The 25,221-nt window shown below is 46.7% G+C and overlaps 1 protein-coding gene across 3 annotated transcripts in view; it reads left to right on the top strand.

Moving 5' to 3' along the window:
- Positions 1 to 19,539: 19,539 nt before the first annotated feature.
- Positions 19,540 to 25,221, top strand: part of Bmal1 (basic helix-loop-helix ARNT like 1) — a 98,160-nt gene continuing 92,478 nt past the window's right edge. For 2 of the 3 annotated variants that reach the window (XM_087908546.1, XM_087908547.1), the window contains exon 1: positions 19,541 to 19,673. The gene's annotated coding sequence lies outside the window, so the exon portion shown is untranslated. Of the gene's footprint in view, positions 19,674 to 25,221 lie in introns of all 3 variants that reach the window. The other variant, XM_087908548.1, reaches the window with a different exon arrangement.

Raw genomic sequence — 25,221 nt, 5'->3', positions numbered from 1 at the left:
TTGGCAGCATATGCTTTAAACCCAGCTTTAGGAAGGCAGATCTAGAAGGATCTCTGTGAGTTCTAGATCAGCCAAGGCTACATACTGAATCCCTGTCTCAAAAACAAAATCTGAAAATAATTTGAAAAGATGATTTCGCTCATATAAAACAACATTTTGGAACAGTCTGAGTGCTGGGCATATTTACAAATTAGGGAGGGCCTGTAGACACCTGGGCTCTGCACTGGCCCAGAAAAGCCAGACACCCTTGACCTCTAGCCCCTGATGAAGGTCATGAAGGACTCTTCTGCTCTGTTTCTCCTCGGTACTGGGGAGCCTTTCTTCTGCAGGCTGAGATCAGGTAGCCAATTGGATAGGGTACTTCTGCAGCAATCTGTTGAGCACGATTCTTGGAGTGCTGTTGGGGAGCACGAGGTGCTCAGAGCATGCATTCTGCTTCTGAGCCTCCTTTCCGTTCTGCTTCTGGGGCTAGCTCACAGTAGGAGCTCCTGCACTCTGGTGGGGTCAGAACCCCTCAGAGCACTCGTTGGAAATCTGCGGTTTGGGCACACTCACAGTTTCTGACTAAAGGTGGGGCAGGATCTAGGAGTTTCCATTTCCAGGTTCCCAGGAGGGGCTGCTTTGTGGTTCGAGGCTCACACTTGGAGGATCAATGGATCTTAGTATTAGAGGCGAAGTGGGAGAGAGTTTGGTTGTTTTTGTTTACTCTCTGGTTTTGTTTGCTTGTCTTTGAGAAAGGGTCTCTGCATGGTGTTGTCAACTTGATAGAATACAGAACCTCCTGGGAGGGATTATCTCGATTAAAATTAGTCTCTGAGAATGTTTTGAGGGATTATCTCGATTCCATTACTTGATGTGGAAAGACCCACCTTAGCTGTGGGTGGGACCATTCCCGGGGGGCAGGAGATCCCAAACCATACGAAGTGGAGAAATTGAGCAGAGCACAAGCAAGCAAGCATTCCTCCCATTCAGTGTCCTGTTCGTGGGTGTGCTGCTCCACGCTCCTGCTGCCTCCCTCCACCCCGCCACCTCAGGGGACTGTACCCGAAACCAAAATCAGCCCTCACTCCTACACATTGTTTCGTCAAGTGTTTTGCCATGGCAACAACAAAAGAGATCAAGGCAGTGCTACTGTCTTCAGGCTAGCTGAATCTGGTAGTCCTCCTGCCTCCACATCCCCAGTGCCTGGGTTACAGGTGTGCAGCCCCCACACAGCTGAAGATACAGTATGATTAGAACACTGCCTGAAGAGAAGCTGTACCCCTTCGCCCTAAGATGTGTGGCTTTCTTTGATTGGGGAGAGGGGCGGGATTATTGCACTTCACCGATTCCACATGTCGGAAGGGTAGAGAGATCCGGAGGCTTAGCAATGTGTTAGTTATCTTTCTAAGGAAGCAAATTAAAGGAGAAAGGGCTTATTTTGGCTCATGGTTTGGTGAGACACAGTTTATCATGATGAGGAAGACAGTAGTGGGAGAGACTTACAGCTTGGCCGAGGGAGCTTGCTCACGCACTGGCCGATCAGGCAGAGGAGACTGGAGACGGATGTGGGACTATAAATCACCCGGCCTGTTGCCCAGCAGCCTGTTCCTCTAGCTAGGCTCCACTTTCCAAAGGTTCCAAAACCTCCCAAAATAAAGTCACCAGCTGATACCAAGTATTTCAACACACGGACCTGTGGGGGACCAGATCAGAGCTCACAGGCTAGGACCCAGGATTTCAATTTATCTCTTCTCTCCTTTCCGTCAAATCTCAATTCCAGTCAGAGCCATTCTTCCCACCCCTCTCCAGACAGAGTGCAGCTATTCTTTCTCCCATAGTGCATCATGAATCGCTTTATTATGATAACTAATATCTCCCTGGACTATTAATGCATGTATTGACCTGTATTCCCCTCTGGACCATGAGTTCTTTCATCACTGGGTCTGTACTTTATCTCACTTAAGACTTAAATATTTATTGACTGCCAGAATAACTGATTGGATAAATGAGTGTGCTTGGTGAATATTAGAACATGTGGTGCAGGGATGGCCTATGAAAACTGGTGCTGTGTGTACAATTGGAATCAAGCACTTTCTTGTCTAACAAAGAAGAATTGGTCTCTCTGCTCTACATTCGCCATGGAATCTTAGATAAACCACTCCTCTAATTCCTCTGCATTGCGGGGAGTAAATCCTCAGATATACAATATGAATTTTAAAAGTTTTTTTTTCTTTCTGCTATGTGTGTTTGCCTGCAAGCATGTATGGGTGACAGGTGTATGCAGTACTGACAGAGGCCAGAAGAGGGCGTTGGATCCCTGGAGTTGGAGCTATCAGTTTCTCTAGCATTGTAGATAAAATATGACAATAGATTTTCTTTTTCAGTGTTGAGAACCAAACTCATATACAGCTAGGCAAGCACTCTTATCAAAGAGCTAAACCTCTAGTTCAAGATCAGTTTTTTGCACATCTGTGAGGATTAAATGAAATTATAAATATAAAACATTTAATTTTTTTAACTTTTGAGACAGTTTCTTTTTTAAAAAAATTTTATTTATTGAACTCTACATTTTTCTCTGCTCCCCTCCCTGCCTCTCCCCTCCCCCTCCAACTCTTCCCCCCACAAGGTCCCCATGCTCTCAGTTTACTCAGGAGATCTTTTACTTCCCATGTAGATTAGATCTATGTAAGTCTCTCTTAGTGTCTATATTGTTGTCTAAGTTCTCTGGGATTGTGGTTTGTAGGCTGGCTTTCTTTGCTTTATGTTTTAAAACCACCTATGAATGAGTACATGTGATAATTGTCTTTCTGTGTCTGGGTTACTTCACTCAAAATAATGTTTTCTAATTCCATCCATTTTCCTGCAAAATTCAAGCTGTTGTTATTTTTTGCTGCTGTGTAGTACTCCATTGTGTAAATGTACCACATTTTTCTCATCCATTCTTTGGTCAAGGGGCATTTAGGTTGTCTCCAGGTTCTGGCTATGACAAACAATGCTGCTATGAACATAGTTGAGCACATGTCCTTGTGGCACAATTGAGCAACCTTTGGATATATACCTAAAAGTGGTATTACTGGATCTTGAGGAAGGTTGTTTCCTAATTTTCTGAGAAATCGCCACACTGACATCCAAAGGGGTTGTACCAGCTTGCATTCCCACCAGCAATGTAAAAGTGTTCCCTTTTCCCCACAACCTCTCCAGCATAAGTTGTCATCAGTGTTTTTGATCTTGGCCATTCTTACAGGTATAAGATGGAATCTCAGAGTTGTTTTGATTTGCATTTCTCTGATGACTAAGGATGTTGAACTTTTCCTTAAGTGTCTTTCAGCCATTTTAGATTCCTCTGTTGAGAGTTCTCTGTTTAGGTCTGTACTCCATTTTTTTTATTGGATTATGTGATCTTTTAGTGTCTAATTTCTTGAGTTCTTTGTATATTTTGGAGATCAGACCTCTGTCTGATGTGGGGTTAGTGAAGATCTTTTCCCATTCTGTAGGCTGTCGTTTTGTCTTGTTGACCATGTCCTTTGCTTTACAGAAGCTTTTCAGTTTCAGGAGGTCCCATTTATTGTTTCTCTCAGTGTCTGTGCTGCTGGGGTTATATTTAGAAAGTGGTTCCCTGTGCCAATGCGTTCAAGTGTATTTCCCACTTTCTCTTCTATAAGGTTCAGTGTAGCTGGCTTTATGTTGAGGTCTTTGATCTATTTGAACTTGAGTTTTGTGCATGGTGATAGATATGGGTCTATTTTCATTTTTCTACATGTTGATAACAGGTTATGCCAGCACCACTTGCTAAATATGCTTTCTTTTTTCCATTTGATATTTTTTGCTTCTTTATCGAAGATCGGGTGTTCGAAGATGTGCGGACTGATATCCGGGTCAAAACATTTAAAATTTTATACTTGACACAAGGAAAAGTTAGATGAAATAAAATTATATATGTGCTAGGATAAAGGAAAACGAATCAGGAGAAGGAAATCGATTGGACTGTGTAAATTAAACACCATCAGTTAAAGCTATTTACAATGCTTGCTTAATATTTATGGCTTATGACCAAGCAACAAATCTTATTTGCTGATCACTTAATCCATGTCAAGTTAATTTAGATGATTCTGTCACCAACATTAGCTCAGTGCTGCTCTCAAGTGCTCAAGGAGACTGAGCACCAAGAAAAGCCATCCAATTGGTGTTTCGGAGGTCTCTGCTGGTGTTTAGAATACTCCTCGCAGGAAATGGCACCTAAGAATAATGATAAGAGTTCATTAGACTGCAATGGCAGACACAATTTTTAAGAGAAATATGACAGAAAAATAAGGTGAAAGAAAGACAACACCAATTTCTCTAATGAATATATCTATTTTTTAAAATGTTTCCATCTACATTGTCAATGTTTACCAGATTTAAAATGATTTAAATCTGTGCCGCCTCTGGCAGTCTTGGAACTCACTTTGTTGACCAGACTGACCTTGAACTCACGAAGAAGATTCGCTTACCTCTGCCTCCCGAGTGCTGAGATGAAAGGCGTGCACTGCCACCAAAACAGTGCTGTTTATTTGAGACGAGGTCTAGCCCTGCAGCCTTTGCTAGCTTAACCCTCTTCTGCCTTTCAAGGGCAACATTACAGGAATGGACTGCCAGGTGTTCTTAAGGAGAGGACTGTAATTTCTCTGTGTTCTGTGGGTGGTCCCTAAATGCCTGCCCCCCCACTTTTCTCCCTTTAAAAATTCCAAGTGTTTTCTTTCGGAGATCACACATAATGTTTCTATTTTAAAATTGAAGCCGTTTTAAAGGACAGATATTTCAAAGCAGGAAACACTGTCGTGTGAGGGGGAAGAACTATTAATAAATCAAGTTCTAATGACCCGGGCAGGACGGAGCAGGCATGACTTGTAGTTGCTGAATTGGTCTCAAAAACAGGAACACACAGGAAATGGATGACAGCAAATCTCAAAGCACAGCAAAGTCCTCTTTATTGCTGAGCATGGAAATCACACTTGAGCTTCAAATGTGCTGAAGCAGAAACAACAACAACAGAAAGAGAAGACTCTCTGGGCCGTCATCTGCAGGGAAAATGCGCGGGATGTGCTGTACCGTGGCCTTCTGTGATGGGCTGGGCTGCTTGATTTGTAAGGAGGTTTAATCTCCAGATTCCGTTCTTGAGCTGAGCTCTCCTGCGCAGACTCCCCCAGTGCCCTCAAGCCCGCCCCCAGGACCAGCCAGCAAGTGGGAGTCGCACTCCGACACTTCAGCTGAGCGGAGACGCTTCTACATCGCAGTTAGAAGCACGCTTAGAAACTAAGCAAGAAAGGGAACTATGTGATTTGTGTTTGCCTTTGTTTTTATTTATTTTTTAATGCATTTTTTTTTCCAGTTCAGCAAATAACTCCCTTTCCTCCTCATACCATACGAAACGAAACGGGCGGGGGTGGCGCACGCCTTTAATCCAAGCTCTGTGGGAGGCAGCCGCAAGTGGATCTCAGTGAGTTTGAGGCCAGCCTGTTCTACAGAGTGAGTTCCAGGACAGCCAGGACTGTTACACAGAGGAACCATGTCTAGAAACCACCCCCTGCCCCCCAAAAAGAAACAAAGTTTGTCTACATTTTTAAAAGACCATGACTTCAGTTTCAAACACCAGAATCCACTTTTCTATTTCATTTTTAAAAGATTTCTGTTTAATCACGTTTGTGATTGTGTACATGTGCGTGGGTGGAGAGTGGGGAGGAGGGAGGTGTGGGCCCATGAGTGTGAGTGCCTGTAGAGGCAGAGGTGGCAGAGCTCCTGGAACCAGAGCTACAGGTGGTTGTGAGCCACCTGTGGTGGGTGCTGGGAATTGAACTTGGGTCCTCTGGAAAGGCAATGCGCTCTTAACAGCTGAGCCATTTCTCCAGCCCCTATTCTGTTTTATTTTGGTGTCTGTGTGTGGTGCACACGTGTATGTGGTGTATGTGATGTGGTGTATGTTTTAATGTTTGCAAGTGCAGAGGCCGGACTAAGAATGCTGGGTGTCCCCTCCCACACCCTCTGCCTTATTACCGGGACGCACCGAGCTGAAAACTTACCATCTTGGCTAGGCTGGTTGGCCAGCAAGCTCTGGAGATCTGCCTAGTTCTGCCTTTCAATGCTTGGCTTACAGTCAGCAAGAACCATAACACACTTTTATGTGAGCACTGGGGATTTGAACTCAGGTCCTCATTCTTGCAGAGCGAGCACTCCTACCCCACTGAGCCATCTTCCCAGGCCCTCTTTTTCTTTTTTTCCCCTTCCCCTTCTCTTTCTCTCACATATTCCAGGTTAGCCTCAAACTCAATATATGGCTAGCCTTGAACTCCTGATCTCCTGTTTCTACTATAATATCTACCTCTCTCTCTCTCTCTCTCTCTCTCTCTCTCTCTCTCTCTCTCTTTTTGTTGAATTTTGAGGAAGAGTCTTTCTGTGTCTCATAGGCTTGTCTTAAACACATGATCAACTTTGGATCCTATTCTCTCTCTCTCTCTCTCTCTCTCTCTCTCTCTCTCTCTCTCTCTCTCTCTGAGAGGGATGTTCAAGACAAGGTTTCTGTGTCTAACCCTGACTTTCCTGGAACCGTAGACCAGTCTGGCCTCAAACTCACAGAGATCCACCTGCCTCTGCTTCCCGAGTGCTGGGATTAAAGGCGTGAACCACCAGTGCACAATTTAAGGCCTATTTTCTAATTGTAATTATCCATAACTTCCAGATGAAAGCATTGTCAACAACCATTTGTAAGGTGACACTTTAAAAGTTTGAAAACATGTTCCAACAATCAAAGAAAATTTTTCTTTTTTTTTATTTTTTAATTAATTATTTATTTATTTATTTATTTTAGTTTTTCGAGACAAGGTTTCTCTGTAGTTTCGGAGCCTGTCCTGGAACTCATTCTGTAGACCAGGCTGGCCTCAAGCTCACAGAGATCCACCTGTCTCTGCCTCCCGAGTGTTGGGAATTAAAGGCGTGCGCCACCACCGCCTGGATCAAAGAACATTCTTTTAAGTTGCCTTTTTCTTCTTGTAGGAAGAAAGTAAGTACCAATAATAGGCATTGGTAGGAATAAATTAGTTGGGATAAAAATATTTTTATGAGTAGGAATTAGTAGCACTTTAAAACACAAGTTTGGTGCCAGGCGGTGGTGGCACACGCCTTTAATCCCAGCATTCGCAAGGCAGAGGCAGACAGATCTCTGTGAGTTCCAGGCCAGCTTGGTCTACAAGAGCTAGTTCCAGGACAGGCTCCAAAGCCACAGAGAAACCCTGTCTCGAAAAACCAAAAACCAAACCAACGAAACGAACAAAAAAAAACACAAGTTTTTTTTTGTTTTGTTTTTTAACATGTATGTATGTGGTTGTAGGCATTAGAGGCCAGAAGAAGGCAGCAGGTCCTAGTGGGCTGAGATTACAAGCAGTTGAGAGTTGCCTAGTGTATGCGCTGGGAACTGAGCTCACATCTTCCGCAAGAGTAGCAAATGCTCTTAACAGGCGAGCAGTCTCTCCAGCCCTCTGTGGCTCTTCCTGAATGACAATACTCAACTATCTTCAATGTAAAACTGAGCTAGCTAACTGCATGCACAGATATTAGACAGACAGCTAGACCTGGTGCTCTTAATGCACTGATCCAGTCCATGGGCCCTTAACCCTAGATAAGGAAGAGATTTCTTTCTTTCTTTCTTTCTTTCTTTCTTTCTTTCTTTCTTTCTTTCTTTCTTTCTTTCTTTCTCTCTCTCTCTCTTTCTTTCTCTCTTTCTTTCTTTCTCTCTTTCTTTCTTTCTTTCTAAGATTTATTTATTTATTATGTATACAACATCCTGCCTCCTTGTATGTCTGCAGGCCAGAAGAGGGCACCCAATCTCATTACAGATGGTTGTGAGCCATCATGTGGTTGCTGGGAATTGAACTCAGGACCTCTGGAAGAGCAATCAGTGCTCTTAATCTCTGAGCCATCTCCCAGCCCCCATAGGGAAGAGATTTCAACCGTGCAAATGAAAACACGGAGAAGGAAGAGCGGATTCAGTGTAGCCCAAACCACAGTTTCACACACACACTTCTCTTGGTTTAGGAAGAATGTCAAGTGTTGCCTATTTTTCACCGAAAGAAAACAAGCTACAAGTCTCTGCAGTCAGACATAGAAAGCATTGTTTTGAGGAAATGAAAGGGAGATCAGACATGCTGGGGCAGGATTACTCTTCACTGCTTTTTAATTACAATTACCATGCTAAAAATAGTCGCATTATCCTTTGCTTACATGTCATTGCTCAATAGCCCCATTTGTGGAATAGGAAAATATTCGATGCCTCGCAAATGAAGACAGCTGGATGCTTAGAACCCGGTCTGAAGTTTTCAACACAGCGAGAGTCCTAATGCATCCTTTCCCCCTGGTATAATCAAATTGTCCTCCAGCAACTATGTTTTTTATTTCTGGGATTAAGCAGGGTAGGGGAAAGAAATTTTCTTTTAATACAGAACTTGCCAATTTTTTAAGTTTCGTCTAGTTACTTGAAAGTTAATGTTTAAATATTACATTGAACAGAAGACAAGGCCAGTCTTCCAAAAATGGCAACACGGCCGTCTGCTCTCAGGGGAAACGGCTGCCCTTTCCCTGAGCATGTGAGCAATGTGGGAACTGCATGGGAAGGGCTAGCCTACCCTCATCTTCTAGAACTTGCTGTCCTTGAGAAACATCAAGGCATCAAGATGTTGGCTTCCAGGTAGAATGTATTCGTCTTCCTTGGACCCAGCCTGGGGCCCTAATGAGGGGCTAGAGTGTGGTCTGCTAGTATGAAGGGTGCTTAGCTCTGGATGCTCCTGGCCAGCAGAGGTCTTCAGGCTAATGCAGACCTGAACAAGACAACAGTGTCGAGCACTAAAGACTCTAGGTCACCTTGAACGTAACTTGGCCTTAGAAGTTCCGCATACAGTTCTTGGTGTTCCTCAAGCCGTCCACTGAGGTGAGAGGGACTCCGAGGCTTAGAACAGCTCTCCTTGGAATTTTCCAGGGAACACGGCCACACCAGGGCAAGTCATCTCAGAGCCGTCCAGCTGGAGGGTGGATCACTGGCGACTTTAAAGAGAGGAAAACCAGAATAACACGAAGTGGTGCCAGAAAACACAAGAGGTGTTCTGAGATATTTGGCTCTCTTTGTTTCCTCTTATGATTATTTTTATTATTATAAAAAACTGTGCAGAAGGTTTATCCCATAAAACGCCATTATTGAGATATCCTTGGAGATTCTTACAGATTTCTCCTTATGGCTACATCTTCCATATAAGGTTGTAGTAAGTCTGTCTATGATGGGAGTCTTACTTTCTCATAATGTTTATTATTATATTATATGCACTTATATCTGTTACTATTATTATTCACTTTTATGAGACAAGGTCTTACTATGTAGCCCTGACTATCCTGGAACTCACTATGTAGACCAGGCTGGTCTCAGACTCACAGAGATCAGCCTACCTCTGCCTCCCATGTGCTGGGCTTACAAGCATGCACCACTGCTCCTGGCTGTGTTTTAAGATTTTTAAAGTTTATTATTTTTCCTTTGGATTCTGTGCATGTGTGTTTGTGTGTCCACGTGCAGGTGAGAAGCCTTGAGGCCAGAGGGAGGTGTTAGACCCCCTCAACCTGGGCCATCTCTCCAATCCCACATTTAAGATTTTAAAGGACAGTATAATGTTTCATTCAGTTGATACAGAGATTTAGCTTCTCACAACAGAGAGGAGAGCAGGGGATGGTAAATGACAAGGCAGCTGTTTCAGAATGGGAAGCCCCACAAGTTGCCTCTGCTGGGGTGGGGTTGCTGGAGGTGCCTGCATCCTTAGAATGTGATGCAGCTTGCTTCCAAAATTGCTTCACTATTTTCCTAATCTGTGCACTCAAAACTATTGACTTTTGTGCACAGGCTATATTTCGGTTGCTATGGGAGGTACAGATTGACCTGGTCCTGTGTGCACAGCGCTGACCTCCCAGAGGATGGAGGGCAAGAGCTGACAAATGCAGCTGGCTGGCGGGCTTTGGAAAGAGGAAGTGCCGGGTGCTTAGGGGAGGATTTTTATGGGAGGAGGTCAGGGCTTCGCTGAGCAAGCGGCCTTTCAACATGAAAGCAGGTGTGAGCCCACAAAGGCAGTAGGGAGTTTTCAGGCCAAGGGGTTCAGTAAGCAACATGGTTTTTGCTGATAACTTTAAACTTTGCCAACTAGTCTGTCTTCCAGAGTGAAGAACATTTCTTTGCATCTCTGGCAGTTGCATATGACTCAGCAATATTCAAATAAAGGAAAAGGCCCAGGCAGGGGTTAATAAGAGTAATGATAGAACCGCATCCACATGGTTCTGCTCACACTCGGGCTCTGGAGGTCTGTGTCCACGCTCAGTTTTGCTGTACGTCTTTCTGCTACCAGAAGCCCTCTTTGATACACACACTCAGGGTCGCAGTCCCTGAGAACCACTTCCCGAGACTTGTCAATTCTGGTTTTATATTGAATGAAAATGCAAATTTTTTGTTTCTAAAATATGACATATAACAAGGAGAGAGGGAGGGAGAGAGACAGGGAAGGAGGGAGGGAAGCAGGAAAGAGGAAAAGAAGACAGGGAGAGAGAGAAAGAGAGAGAGAATTTTTAAGAAAAAGTACGTAAATTTCATTGTCTGTGTGTGCAAACTGATTCTTTGGCAAGAGCTGGTAAGGATGTGGGGCAGGACAGCTGGGGCCAGTTCTAGCAGCCTATACCACATTACAGCAAGCCCTGGGGTGCAAACATTCCTGGGTTGATCAGAGCTTCAGAGCATTTGCCGCTGCCCCACCCCTCACCAGAGGACCCGAGTTTAGTTCCAAGCACCCACATCAGGCAGCTCACAACTGTCTGTTACTCCAGCTCCAGGGGATGTTACGCCTCCCTCTGACCTCTACAGGCACACAAAGAGACACACATACTCACAAATAAAAACCCACCGTTTGTATGGGCTGATGAGGTAGCTCAGTGGGCAAAGGTGCTTGCCTGAAAAGCATGGCAACCTGAGTTCAATCCCCAAGCTCACAGGACGGTAGGAGGAGAAGAATCAACTGCACAAAGTTTTCCTCTGGACTCCACATGTGTGCCGCGGCACATGTGCCAAATACACACATGCACACACACACACACTGATTTATAAAATGGTTTATAATAAAGGTGAAATGGAAATAATGTAAATATTTTCATGAGTGTAATTTCCCTGTATAGCAAAGTCGGCTGCAGACACCAGATACCATGGTTGCAGAAGGAGGCTTAGCGGTCTGGAAAATGTTCACAGTAAACCAGCTTTTAAAACCTGGCTTCATGCTCCACACCTGTAACTCCAGCACACCGGAGAAAAAGCAGGAGGGTCCTCACAAGTTTGAAGCCAGCCTCGGCTACAATGGAAGACTCCATCTGAATATGTTAATTCGTAAAGACCAGGGTACCTAGTAAAATGTCAGTGTAATGAAATTAGCTCAAAATACATAACTACAAAAGAAACTTGGCAATGAATACCAATTTCATGGAATTATGTGTTATTTTCTTCATGTTTATGTTCTCCAAACTTTGTTTTGCAGATAAGCCTTGAATTTATATTATTGAGTGGATAAAAGTGATAGATATCCCTGGTTTGTTCTGACTGTACACAGAAAGGAGAGGGCGAAGTGGAACTTTGGTTTGGTTTTATGGTACTTCGATTCAGATTTAGGGTGTGAGGCAGGCTATGCACGTCCAGCTCCAGCTACATCTCCAGCTCTTAAGGTTCTGAACTGGTTCCTTTTTATCTGAGTGAAGCAGGAAACCGGCTCCCTGAAGAGGGTCCAAATAGGCTCTGCTACTTTTATTTTGTCTGTTTCTTAGTGCCTGTTTTATCTTGAATTGTGTGTGTGTGTGTGGTGGGGTGCGTGTGTACAGGAGCCCGCAGAGGCCAGAGGCATCAGCCCCATGGAGCCGCAGTTATAAGGAGTTTTGAGACACCTGATGTGGACGCTGAGCACTGACCAAATCATCTCTCCGGCCATTTGCTTGTTTGCTTGTTTGTTTTGAGGGAGGTTCTCGCACAGCCCAAAGGGGCCTCTAATTCAGTTAGTGGAGGAGGATGGCCTTCAACTTCTGGTCCTCCCTCTGAGTGTAATACCACACCTGCTGTTGATTTTATTTAAAAACAAACAAACAAACACTAATACAAAGAGAAAGCCAGGAGCAAAAGAACTAGAGTAGGTCCTTCCAAGACGTAATTGTTGTACAAGGAATTGCCGTCACCCCAACTGCTAGCCTTTTTATTGAAATGTGCATGGTGTTTTCTGAGTAGATAGTGTGTTTGTGGTGTTTGTATGTGAGTGGCTTACTTGTTTATTTGGCGTGTGTGTGTGTGTGTGTGTGTGTGTGTGTGTGTGTCTGTGTATATGTGTATGTACTCAACTGTTCACGGAAATCAGAGGAGTCAGTTCTCTTCCTACCATGTAGGCTCCAGGGACTGAACTCAGGTCCTTGGGCTTGGCAGTAGGGGCCCTTACCTGCTGAACCATATCACTGTCCCCCTTTCTTATAAATGGAATCACAAGGACGTGTGGGCCACACTTTAGAAGAGGGAGATAGCATTAGGAACAAGTTTTGTGGGTTCCCATAAGGCTAGCTAGTTGTTTCAATAGCATATACTGAAAACTCATTCTATTATATTTATTTATTATTATTTTTTTTGAAACAGGCTTTCTCTGTGTATTCCTTACTGTCCTGAAACTCATTCTGTAGACCCGACTGGCCTTGAACTCAGAGATATGCCTGTCTCTGCCTCTTGACTGCTGGGATTAAAGGCATGCACCACTAACACCCAGCTAAACCATCTTTTTAAAAAATAATTTAAATTTTATTATATATTCAATTCCATGTACTTTGGGTCTATTTTATGCAATATAAGACTATTTTAATCACTTCTGTTTATTGTATTATTTTGTGGTCCTAGGGATTGCACCTAGGGCGTCCTGTCTGCTAACTAAGCATTCCACCATGGGGCTATAGCTCCAACCCTCTTTTCACCTTTTATTTTCAGACAGGGTCTACATTGTCTAGCCTAGCCTTGAACTCACTCTGTAGCTCAGCCTGGCCTGGAACTTTCAACAAGTGTGCACCAGAGTCCTAAATAATGTGGATTACAGACCTATGGCATCAGACCGACTTGGCTAATTCCCACTGCTTTGTGTTTCGCCTCGAGAATATTCCAGGTCAAAGACCCCCAACCTATTTTTTTTTTCAAAAACATGGTCTAATGTTTTTGAGTTACTCCGTTCCTTATGTGCCTACACACTTTGCTGTGCTAATGATACTTTTTCCTTCCCTTTCTGATCTAGAAAGAATAGTTTAGTGCTGTGTGTTCAAGCAAAACAGGACAAAAGTTTGCTTTTGTTCCGAAGGCTGTTGTGTAGAGAGTCTGTAAAGAAGTGGGGTGGCTAAGGGACCATGGCTTCTTCCAGCCACATGGCGAAGCCCCTTTCCCATTGCGGCACCGTGAGCCATAGTGTCTTGGCCAGGTCTTCATGCGAGAGCTGATCTTCAACCTCATTACACGGTCTAGGACACACTCCAAATGAGGTATTGCTGCTTTCCTGTTCTGAGCCGCTGGGCCATTTCTTTCAGAAAAGCCAGGGAAGGCCTCTCGACCTGCTAACCTGTGAATGCCTGATGGTTAAAAACTCATTTTTAAGGCTGGTCATGGTGGCACATACCTTTAGTCCAAGCACCTGGGAGGCAGAGGCAGGTTTCTGTGAGTTCAAAGCTAGTCTCATCCACATAGCGAATTCCAGACCAGCCGGGGCTACATGTGAGACTTGTCTCAAAGCAAACATCTATACCATAACCAAAACCAAACTGAAACAAATAAAACCCCAAACTTACTTTTGTAAGTTTAGATGTCAACCATGGTTTAAAAATGTAATCCCCCCTCTCTCTGCCTCTGAAAACACACACATACACACACACACACACACACACACACACACACACACACACACACACACACACACACTTTCAACCTGGTCAGCAGAGAAGAGGTAAGTAACTATTCCTTTTCTAATTTCCCCTTAAATAATAAATGTCCTCCAGCCATGGCTTCTGCCTGCCCCTGGCACTGTATTGTCTCTCCTCATTCCTCCCTCCCATCTCCAGTTCAGGCGAAATCAGCTTTCCTGAGGTTGCTCAGTGCCTTTTTAATCCAACCCAAACCCCCTTTCTCCAGGAGAGTGTTCTTCACCTCGCTTCTGTCTGTTGAGATTGTCCTGCAGTTTTCCACGCCCAGCCTCTTTGCTTTCTGGTTTCTCCTTACTCTCCACACTGTTTCCTCCTGTTCTGATTCTTCTTTGGCTTCCTTTGGCATTTGGAGAGCACGGTTCAGCCTGGGCTCCCGATTGGAGAACTGCCCAGGCTCTCCTGCTCTCTGGCTCTGATTGAGTACATCCACGAAGGCTCTGCTCAGTGGGGTGGAGGGTGAGGCACCAAGAGCCGAGCCGCAGCTCAGGTCTCCACCAGGGCCTTCTGTGCTTCTCACTGCAGGATTCCACAAGCTACCACACCCCTCCCCGGAAGCCCCCACTCTGCTAATCTCCCCTATGTGAGAAGACATCCCACTCCCGAGGCTTCATCCTGGGTGTTCTCTTTGTTCTTCCAGGGTTGATTGGAGACTTTGTCTCATGACATCACCTGTAAGTTGGTGGCCCCTTGATCCACACGCTCTAACTCTGAATGATCTTTGCCAAAGTAATTGTAAAAATGCAGTTTAGAAAAATAGAACGCAAACTTTGAGACGGATTGTCTAAGGAGCCTGGGATTTCAGGACATGTCTGCACCTGTATGATGGGAATAGAAATGCCTGCTTGGGTGTGTGTGGTGGGGGGAGGGGAAAGGAGAGGGGATATGAGGCTTGATGGCAGTGCTACATGAGAGGCTTCTAGAATAACACTCAACTCATTCTTCAACCTCGGTAACCACTGACGCAGCCCAATCCTGTTTCCGTTTCCCCTAAACAAATTTACCATGCTCCCAAGCCTGCCCAGATTTCGTTCTTGTGACTTCTGGGTCCTGTCATCGTCTTCTCCAGTCATCCCAGCAGACCTGGAGTTTGATTTTGAGTGCTTGACTTCAGAGCCTAATCTCCCACTAGACCAGCAGTTTCCAAAGTAGACTGTATCTCAGATCTGAAAGATGTTGAAGCAGATTCTGTCCGGCTGAGCCTCAGTATTCTGTGTTTTCACACACACACACACACACACACACACACACACACACACACACACACCCTCCTGCTCCCTTGGCAATTTGAATGGTTTTGGCCGCGGCGGCATTAGAGGGCGCTGCGGACGAGACCATTCATTGTCACTGACTGCACCATTAAAACCGGAACAGTATCTGCTTCATGTGTCAATAGCCTACTATAATCAGATCTTTTCTGCGCACCAGGAATTGTGCTAGGGATTTCCACCATCGCCTCATTTACCTCTCTTCAACCCCTAGAGTAGATGACAGAATAGCCCATTCCACTTAGGAAGAAACTCAAGTACAAAGAGATCAATCAGGTTGATTTACAGGGTCCAGACAGCAAGTCTGGAGGGGAGGTATTCTAGTTAGCGTTTCTGTCAGTATGATAAGCATTATGACTGGAAAGGGCTTATTTGGCTTACCCATTATAAGTCCATCATCCAGGGAAGCCAGGGCAACTCAAGACAGGAACCTGAATGCAGGAACCTGAATACAGGAATGGAAGCAGAGGCCACAGAGGACCGTTGCTTCTGGCTTGCTCTTAGCTTTCTCAGCCACCTCCTTCATACAGTTCAGGCTCAACTGCCTAAGGAAAGCGTCTCCCACTGTAGGGTGGGCCCTTCTTCATCAATTAGCAAACAAGAATATGCTTCACAGGCCAATATAATATAGGCTATTTTTTTTTTGGTTTTTCCAAGACAGGGTTTCTCTGTAGCTTTGGGGCCTGTCCTGGAACTATCTCGTAGACCAGGCTGGTGTCGAACTCACAGAGATCCACCTGCCTCTGCCTCCCGAGTGCTGGGATTAAAGGCGTGCGCCACCACTGCTCGGCCTAGAGTCAATTTTCAAATGAAGGTCTCTATGCCTTCCCAAGTTCATCAAATTGACAACTAGGATTAGCTACCATAATAGGTATGTGAACTTTTGGGATTGAGATGAGGATTGTGTTAAACATATTAAAAGAACTTGGCACACACAGGTGTTCACGCAACAACCCCTTTTCCTTTCTTTATATCTATGTGATTTTACTCATGCTCAGGAAATTTAGACTGAGAGCAATGACTTTGACTTTAGCTGTACTGAAAAAACCAACAAGTTCCATGTTTTAGAAGGGAGAAAATAAAGGGCAAAATGGGTACCAATAGAAGATAATGTGTTTGAGTTTTGAGCAGAGAGAAACTCTAAGGAAATATAATTGAACATGAAAGAAGAGGCCTGCACAAGGAGAGACCATCTCTTGTCTGCTAAGGGTAGGGAAAAGCAAGTTAATGACTCTTAAAAGAACAGGCAAGGCACACGGCAGGCCAGGGTCTTAAAATAGGCCCTCTTGGCCCCATTTGGCCTGATTTCCTTGTGTGGACTCTTTCTGTAATAAGACAACGGATTACAGTAGAGGCAGCTATTACTATAAAATTCTCCTTGTTGATCCCGGTGAGCTTCCACTCATGTGACTTTCCTTCTATCCCGTCCGGGCCCCAAAGAAAGCTGAATTTCTCTTCTATTTGACATTTCTTCAAATATGTGAAGAAAGTTACCTTGTACTCCCTGGGGCAAAAACTTCTGTTTCCTTTAATCTTTCCTTATGCGACATGGTTTCTAGTCTCATCAAATCCTGGTCTCTCTCCTTGTGCACAGTGGTAATTTTAGTTTGCCAAGTCTTAATCGCAGATAGTGGGTAGTGACCAAGACCGCCAGGCCAATAACTCCCATCTTGCTTTCTGTCAGACTTTGAGGGATGCATTCTAAGGCAGCATTCTTTCTATGGGCAGCCACAATTCTATGTGTACTCAGAATGAGTTGTAACTTAGGGTCCCTCTGCCCCACCCTGCCTGAGAACAACCAGCTTCCCAAGATGGGACCCCATACTTGCTCCCATTATGGAGACCATTATTCCCTGCCAAACTTGACTGATGTTAGGTAGTATTTCTTCCTCTCTTGGCTTTGCATCACCTGGAAATGGATGCAAGCCTCTGAGGTTTTTTTCTTTCAGGACATGGGTATAAATCCCAAGTCCAGGCCTTGTTGGGAGCCTTACATCATTTGGTAACTGGCCTGATATGGAGCCTTTAGAATGTAAACCAAAGCAAAACACATCTAAAATATGACTGACACTTTTCTATGTGAACCTGAGTCAGCCAGTTTAACCAGTCTGTAGAGTGGGGTAAGAATTGCTCTCTTCACCTAGACAACGAGGACCCTAAGAGAGACATACATGGATCTAATCTACATGGGAAGTAGAAAAAGGCAAGATCTCCTGAGTAAATTAGGAGCATAGGGACCATGGGACAGGGTAGAAGGGGAGGAGGGGAGAGGAAGGGAGGGGAGCAAAAAAAAATACATAGCTCAATAAAAACAATTTTAAAAAATTTAGCTGGGCGGTGGTGGCACACGCTTTTAATCTCAGCACTTGGGAGGCAGAGGCAGGCAGATCTCTGTGAGTTTGAGGTCAGCCTGGTCTACAAGAGCTAGTTCCAGGACAGGTTCCATAGCCACAGAGACACCCTGTCTCGAAAAACAAAACAAACAAAAACAAAAAGGAACAATTTAATTGCATAGGAAAAGGACAATAGAAACACGAGTCTTAAAACTCAAAAAGAAAATTGCTCTCTTCACAAGGGGTTGTGAGGATGGAGAGAGAAAAAGAAGGGAAAACTTTCAGCACAGAGCCTGGCAACAACACAGTAGAGAGATGCTGTGAGATGCAATGTTCAGGTTACTGACACTTACCTAGATGTGAGTTCAGTTAATTAGGTCAGCGTCCAGCCCACATCCATCTTTTCTAATTCTGCGTTAAAGTTATATTTACACAGAGTGGTCCCCTCACAAAACGGGACAGAGACAAAGTAAATCTGCTTTGGAACTCTGGGAAGGCGGAAGTTACTCATGAAGTTATTTGGTCTTGAAATCTAGTCCACACTTGGAAAAAGGCTGTATGCCTTGCAAAGAGCTGGAGATGGGTCACAGGACTTTACAGTCATTGAGATGCTGCCTTGAGTTCCAGGAACTTGCCTGGTTAGAATTCATTCTATAGTCCCAGGGACTGGTCCACTTCACATAACATAACATGATTTAATGTCATTTGTTCGTGGGTCCAGCCCCTATTTGCAGAGCATTTTCTGGGTATCAGCCCCATCCCTACCCTGTCACTCCACTCAGCCCCTTCCAGCAGTTGCTAAAGGGGAGCAGGCATGTGCCAAAAAGTAAACAGTGGCTTGTTATCAGGGAGTTCAAGATTTAGAAGGTCCACAAGTTATTTGTTTGGGTCTCCTTAGAAAGCGCTTGGGAGGTAAAAATAAGACAACTTCTCCATACTTGGACCGTCAAAGTCGCATGTTATGTTTTTTTTTATTTTTATTTTCCTTAAAAATCTCTGCAACTTTCTGTCCTGCTCCTTTGATGCTTTTGCAGAGCAGATACCTTGGCTGCTGGGACCCTGTCCGTAACAAGTGACAGAATCTCTCTCAGGTTCGCTTAGAACTAGAGACCATGCCCCTGCCTCAGCTTTCCCAGGGTTGGGATTACAGATGTGCGTCACCACCCCCGGGAACCTTCTCTTTCGAACGAGAATGACAGCTCCACCGGACGCTTGGAGGTCAGGACAAATAAAAAGAACGCGAGACCGCGTGCCGTCGTCCTACTGAGAAGACTTTTAGAAATGCTGGGTATTAGTGCCCTGGTTCCGACTTGGGCAAGCCAGGGGTTTCAGGAAGGTTCTGGCGCTGTGTTCCTAAAATGTGGTTTCCTAGATGGAGCTGTAGCGCGGTGGGCGAGGAGATGCTGCGTTTACTCAGCGTTCTGCGAGCAAAGAAAGGGACAGAGGAGGAGGGAGAGCTGGAAGGCATATTCTAGCCCGGAACGCCACCAAGGGACAGGGGGACCACAGCGAGCGCTGGGAGTCCGAGACGCAGCGGCCGTAGAGAGCCGGAGACCTGAGGGGAAAAAACCGAGGGCTGGGGCAAGAAACCCAGAGAACGCACCGATAGGCCCTCTCCTCGGGGCGTGTGCTCCTGTGCGCCAAATGATTGGTGAAGAGAAAGTAGCAGGTAAACCAGCCCTGCCGTCTTGCCATTGGTCAGTAGCTTCCCTATCGGTCAAGCTATTGGCTAGCGCGACGCGGAGCCGAAGGCGGATTGGTCTGGATTGTCCGCCAAGACCGCTCGGCTCGAGCGCTCCGATTGGCTGGCGGGAAGAGGCAGGTATCCGGGCTCCGCGGCTCCTCCATTGGTGGGCGGGGAAGGGGGGTTGGGCACAGCGATTGGTGGGCGGGGGGCCGGGCCTGGGCCGGCGGGGAGCGGATTGGTCGGAAAGTAGGTTAGTGGTGCGACATTTAGGGAAGGCAGAAAGTAGGTCAGGGACGGAGGTGCCTGTTTACCCGCGCCGGACTTGCCGCCGCCGCCACCGCGGGATCCGAGTGCGGGTGCGGGCGCGGGCGCTCGCGGCGAGCCACGGTGAGTGTCGGCACGGCTGCGGGCAGCGGCCGTCCCGGGGCGTCCCGTCGGGGGTCGCGAGCTCCCGGGCCGGCGCGCCGCCCCCGCCCCCGCCCGCGGCGCAGCCCGGCAGCCTGGAGCCCTGCCCGACGTGCCCGCTGCCGGCCTTAAAGGGCCCGTGCGACTCCCAGCCCCCACCCGGCCGCGGGAGGCTGCGCCCCTTAAAGGCGCCGCGCCCGCGCACCCCCATCTTCCCTGCCTGGGCTGCGCGGCGGGCGGGGGAGGGCTTGGGGGGGGCTCCGGGGACGCGGTCGGTGGGCGCGCCCACCTTCCTCGTGCGGACATCTCCACCTGGCCCGGGAGGGGGCGGCCGGCAGCCTCTTAAAGAGACAGCAATGCCCGGCGGCGGCGATGACCCGAGCCCGGAACGAGCTCCGGGATGCATCCCCGGGAGCTTCTAGGTCCCTAAAGGGATGGCTAGGACGCGGGCAGAACGATGCTTTTCAGCGCCTGCCCGATCAACCCCTCGGCACTTCCCTCTCCGGAGCCGGGTGGGGGCAGGGAGGGCGTCTCCGTCGAGTCTGGGCGTTCGTGCCCGCCAGTCCCTTCTGCCGGTCATGGGGCTAGCGCGGACCCCGATAATCCCCTGGCGGGCACGGACCAGGCCCACTCCAGTGTGCTGACAGCCGTCGGTCCTGCGCTGTCCGGTATCCGGGCGGCCGTGGAGGATGGATGGGTCGTTGAGTCTGCGAACAGGTGCCCTATGTCGTGGGACAGTGCCCTGCGCCCGAGTGGGCGTCCGGGAAACCCGCGGAGGACGCAGCGAGGCTGCCCTCAAATGCGGGTTTGATAGATAATCGGGAAAGAGGAAGGTTTCTACTGGAGCTTGCCCCGGCGTTGACAGCTTGGGGAGATCGGGTTTGCTGGGAGAAGTGGAAAGTGAATTTTACGAGACTTGGGGCCACATGGCAGCTAACCCCGGGATTCACGGAGCGGGTCGCGTTCGGGGCCGGGGTAAGGAAGGGCTGCGTTGCACACAGCAACGTGTCTGTTGTCAAGTTTGTTCTGACCGAGCTGACATAATCACCCCACACCTGTTCCCTGAGCATCTTAAGATCTCCAGTCCTTTCGCCCTCACCTAGCCTAGTTTTGGCCCTTTGGCCCTTGCTGTTTGGGTTCCTCTCCTGTCTTGTTACTTTTCAGCAAGAAAATATTAGTTAAGTTTTCACATCCAGCTTCCAAAAATCAGATTCTGGATTCACGAGCAACTACTTTTTGACAGTACCGGTACTGCCAAGATCTTCGTGTTTTGTTTTTGTGTGTGTGTCTTTTGGGGGGGGGGGTTGTCCAGGAAAACAGATCATTAAATGCCTTTTTTTGCACAATTTTTTCTTTTTTTGCCTATCATTTGTCCTTCTGTCATTTGCTGCCGTGCCCCCTTTCAGTCTATTTTTACTTAGCAACTATTATTTTTATTCTTAAGTTCCCATTGATACCAGGATCTGTCAATTTTGGTTGGTGGATTTTCTAATTAATGTACCAGTTGAATCATGAGCTTAAAATAATCGTTGCTGCTCTTGAGCACTTTTGAATAATCTCAGACTCCCTATGCTTGCATGAAAGGGGAAAATCACTGCTGTTAAATTTGATTTCCATACCAGGGAAGTTCCAAAAATATATTTTTTTTAAATACAAAATGTAATTTTTCGGATTCTGCTTTGTTCCTGGGTTTACTTTATTGCTAAATCTTTAAAATGGTTTGTTGGACATATTTAGAAGGGTTCGAAATTTCCTAGGCAGATTTGAAGTTGGGTGTATCAGCGGAAGCTGGATCTGTAGTGGCATTTTGGTTCTATCTTAGACGTCGCTGGTGAATAATGATAATGTTAAAACAGCAGTTAAATTTGTACTTTGTTCCAATCTCTGCTGTTTAAAATGGGAGAGGCTCCGATAAGGCGTGGAAGAGCAGAAACCTGGGTTAGAAGGCAGCTAGATTGTAGCCCAGGTTCTGCCTCTTGGAGCGAGTTACTAAGCCTTCCTGGATTCTGTTTGCCTCAGATAGAAAGTCTCAGACAGTTGAATTAAGGGATGTCAGAGGTTTCTACCGCTCTTAGGTTCTACATGCCACTAAATATTTAATAGATTTGAATTAGGGTAGGAATTTTCCTCCTGGAGCTGTCAGACCCTTTGAGCGTAAGTCCTGTCTCACTGGAAAAGTTAAGCAGATCAACAGATGGTGTTTAGAAGGATCCATTTCAAATGATTTATAGTTGACGACGGATCACCCGCATCTCTGCAGTTTGCAGAAGAGGTTTATATGCCACGGGGCAGGAAAAGGAAGTGGATGTGTTTTCAGATGTATCCCTTCCCATCACCAGCCTCGCTGGGATGCATAGACCCGAAAATGGATAAGTGCACGGAGAGACATGGCCACATTTAACGGTACTGCATATAAGTATGAAAAAAAAAGGCTTTTATCTGTCTTTTGTGGGCAACCTGTCTTCTATCCATGAGCTTTTATCTTTCTGTGACTCTGCCATCATCACTGTGGTAGGGGATGTGAAGATTAAAGAGCCCCTACCACACACAGCCCTGTAGCTTCAGCCGGTGACTGCAGTGTTATGCTAACTGAAGTAGGCATTTGCAGGGGAAATTAGAAAAGACAAAACCTTTGCTAGACTTTGAGGTGGAATGAAGAGCTCAGGGACACACAAGCTGCCCTCCTCTGCTGGTCTTGCCCGTCGTAAGGCTCAGACTGACTCTAAATAGCCTTTTAAATGAACGTCTCTCCTCCCTTCCATCCACCTGCTCTGACTTAAGCTCCTCAGCTACGTTTTCCTTTTCAGAACAGTCTATCTGCTCTCCTACTGTCCCCTCCCCGCTGCTGCTTCTCAGTGGGTAGAAAACATTCCCCTTTCTACTGAGCGCTCTTGCGCAGGAGTCCCTGGGTTCTGGTGTCAGAGGGAGATTGTGTGACTTTGGACAAGTGTTTGACTTCTCTGACCTCGGTGCTGCCTGGCTGGTGTAGTGACGGTGCCCGCCTCTTGGAGTCTGTGCTAGAATGGCAGGACCTGATGCGGGTCAAATGCCTAGCACACAGGAAGCCTTTCCTCAGTGCCAGCTGCCACTCCCTCCCACCTCCGCCAGGCTCCTGTCACCAGAATGTCCTCTGTACTGTTTGCCTTCGGGCTCCTCACCAGTGTCAGAAGAACCTTGGTCTTGATTTAGGGAGAGGAAGAAACAGACCTATTGGGAGCCTCTTGAACCCTAGGCGTCCCTGAGTCTGGATGTCCCCTTGCCAGGTGCCAGACTCCCCTAGAGCTGAACATTCTCCTCTCTGGTGTTTCTCCCTACTTTCTTCCTCCTACTCTGTATGATTTCTAAACCTTTAATTGACCTCCAGGTCGCTTTGGTCCCCTGGCAGCTTGATCTCACGCGTCTTTCTTCTCCGGAAGTCACCCCCTCCTTCTACCTTAAATCACATTGCTTTCTTGATTCTCTTTCTGCTTCTGCTGAAGGTCAGCGTCTGTCTTCTGTTGGTCACATTGCCCCCGCCTCTCCTGGAGTCCTGGCTCTAGTCGTATCCTGCTTCCTCCTGCTTTAGCTGTGGTAGGTCCTCTAGTGGCCCTGGGGGTTGCAGGCTTGCAAACTGTCTTCAAGCCTAGCAACACTCCCCTGCATCAGCATACCATAACCTAGGAGCCTAGGACCCTCATACCCTTCTCCCCCAGCTGTTCGGCCAGGCAGTTTTGTTAGGTGGGCAAGAGTCCCAACTGTTTCCTATCCCAGCTTCTGCTTTCAACCTTCATACCTGACGGCTAACTTGCTTTTTCTCTGTATCTCGACATCTTCCCTATAGGACCGACCCCTAGCTCCCAGAGCTGCAGTGTGGACTGACTGAGCTAAGATATGGGACATATGTGTCAAGGTCGTCACCACAGTTTGAAGTGGCTCAGTGGTGTTACTCCCCCTTGCTCTGCCAGGTTCCTCACTCTGTCATGGGGAACTCTCCGCATCCAGCCCACACGCTGGCCCGTACTCGCGCACACAGGACTGTGCAGCCAAGCTGCGGGGCCCTAGGCCTGGTCCTCCCAGCCTCCCAGTCTTCACGTGGCCACTCTCTTCTGTTCCAGCTCGGGCACTTGGACCTTTAGGAGCTGTCTTCGTTGTCTTGGCTTTCCCCACACTTGGCAGCGAGGTCCCTTGACCCTTTTCTCTGACGATAGGTTCTACTGTGTTCTGTATCATGTTGGACTGTCCCTGGGACTCTGGCCTGTTTGCCCAGACTGAGCACTGTGAGGAGAGTTCATTTTGGTTCTTCCCAAATAATAGACACAAGAGGCCTCCAGGACGTATTTGTCTGGTGTCCATCCCAGTTGGGACTGGGGGAGAAGGGATGGACACTGCAGAGAGGTCCTGGGAAGGAGTGTTCAAGTTGGGATAGGATGACGGCGTGTCCTTAGTCCTGGCTTCAGGGGGATGCCGAGTGCGGGACAATAACGGCAAATGATTTTTACTTGAGTGAATGCTGTCCTTTTTAAATTCTCTAAACTCCTGTTTGTTCCGCCTGGGTAAAGAAGGTTCTGTCTGATTTAATATTCTGGTTAATATTGTTTTGGTCATACGCTGAGTAAACATTTGTATGTATTTATCCCTTTCACTACTGCTTCAGTTGTGGGACCTGGACGAATTAGTGAGCTTCTCTGAGTCCAATTTGCTTCAACTGAGAAAGAGGAATAAATAATTATGGCAGAAGTAGCTAGCATTAATTGGGCATTTTCCATGCGCCCGTAAATATGTTTCTTACTTCAGGCTTATTAATTCCACGTAGTCTTCATCATTCTCTTCTGAGGTCACACTGCTGTCCTTATTTGCAGTTCTGTAAACTGCTCAAGGTTACCAAATTGCTAAGGATGGGCCAGTCTATCTGGTAGACTCCAGAGCCTGCTGGGAGGGACAGGATGTTAGATTCCACGTCCCAGACATCAAGCTAGGAGCCCTCTAGGCTTGCAGAGATTGGGAACCAGTCCCAGTTGTTGACAAGCCTGGCATGTCCTGTCCTTCCAGCAGTGCTGGTACCCTTTGCCTTGGCACAAGAGGGCCGTGCGTTTGGATATTACCCTAGTAGCAGTTACAAGGGCTTGTGAGCATCCTCCTACCTCCTGTGATGTTCATTTGTTATCGCTTGCTTTCTCCTGCCTTTCTGAGGCTCTCATGCAAGCCCCTGAAGCACAGTCTCTTCCTCTCCAGAATCCCCGTTTGACATGAGCTTCCCAAAGAGACTCACTGACACTGGCCCTGTCAGAGACATCTAGGAGCTCTCTCCAAGGAGAAGACTTCAAAGGTCTCTCAGCTTTGTCCTCCTTATCCCAAAGACGCCCCCCAAGCCACTGCTGTACCCCAGCCTTGGTGGAGATATATATATGTTTTTAATACCAGTTGTTTCCTCTGAATACATTTTGATAGCGAAGGGAACAATGTTTTATGTGAAGAACCTGTTACATAAAAAATGGGTTATATAATGTTCAGCTGTATACCCCCAAAGGTAGTAATCACTGACTCGGGAGCA

The sequence above is a fragment of the Myodes glareolus genome, chromosome 7 (genome assembly GCF_982192425.1).
Source record: "Myodes glareolus chromosome 7, mMyoGla1.1, whole genome shotgun sequence".
NCBI lineage: Eukaryota > Metazoa > Chordata > Mammalia > Rodentia > Cricetidae > Myodes > Myodes glareolus.
Note: the sequence above shows the minus strand (reverse complement) of the source record. Positions and strands in the feature narration are given on the sequence as shown.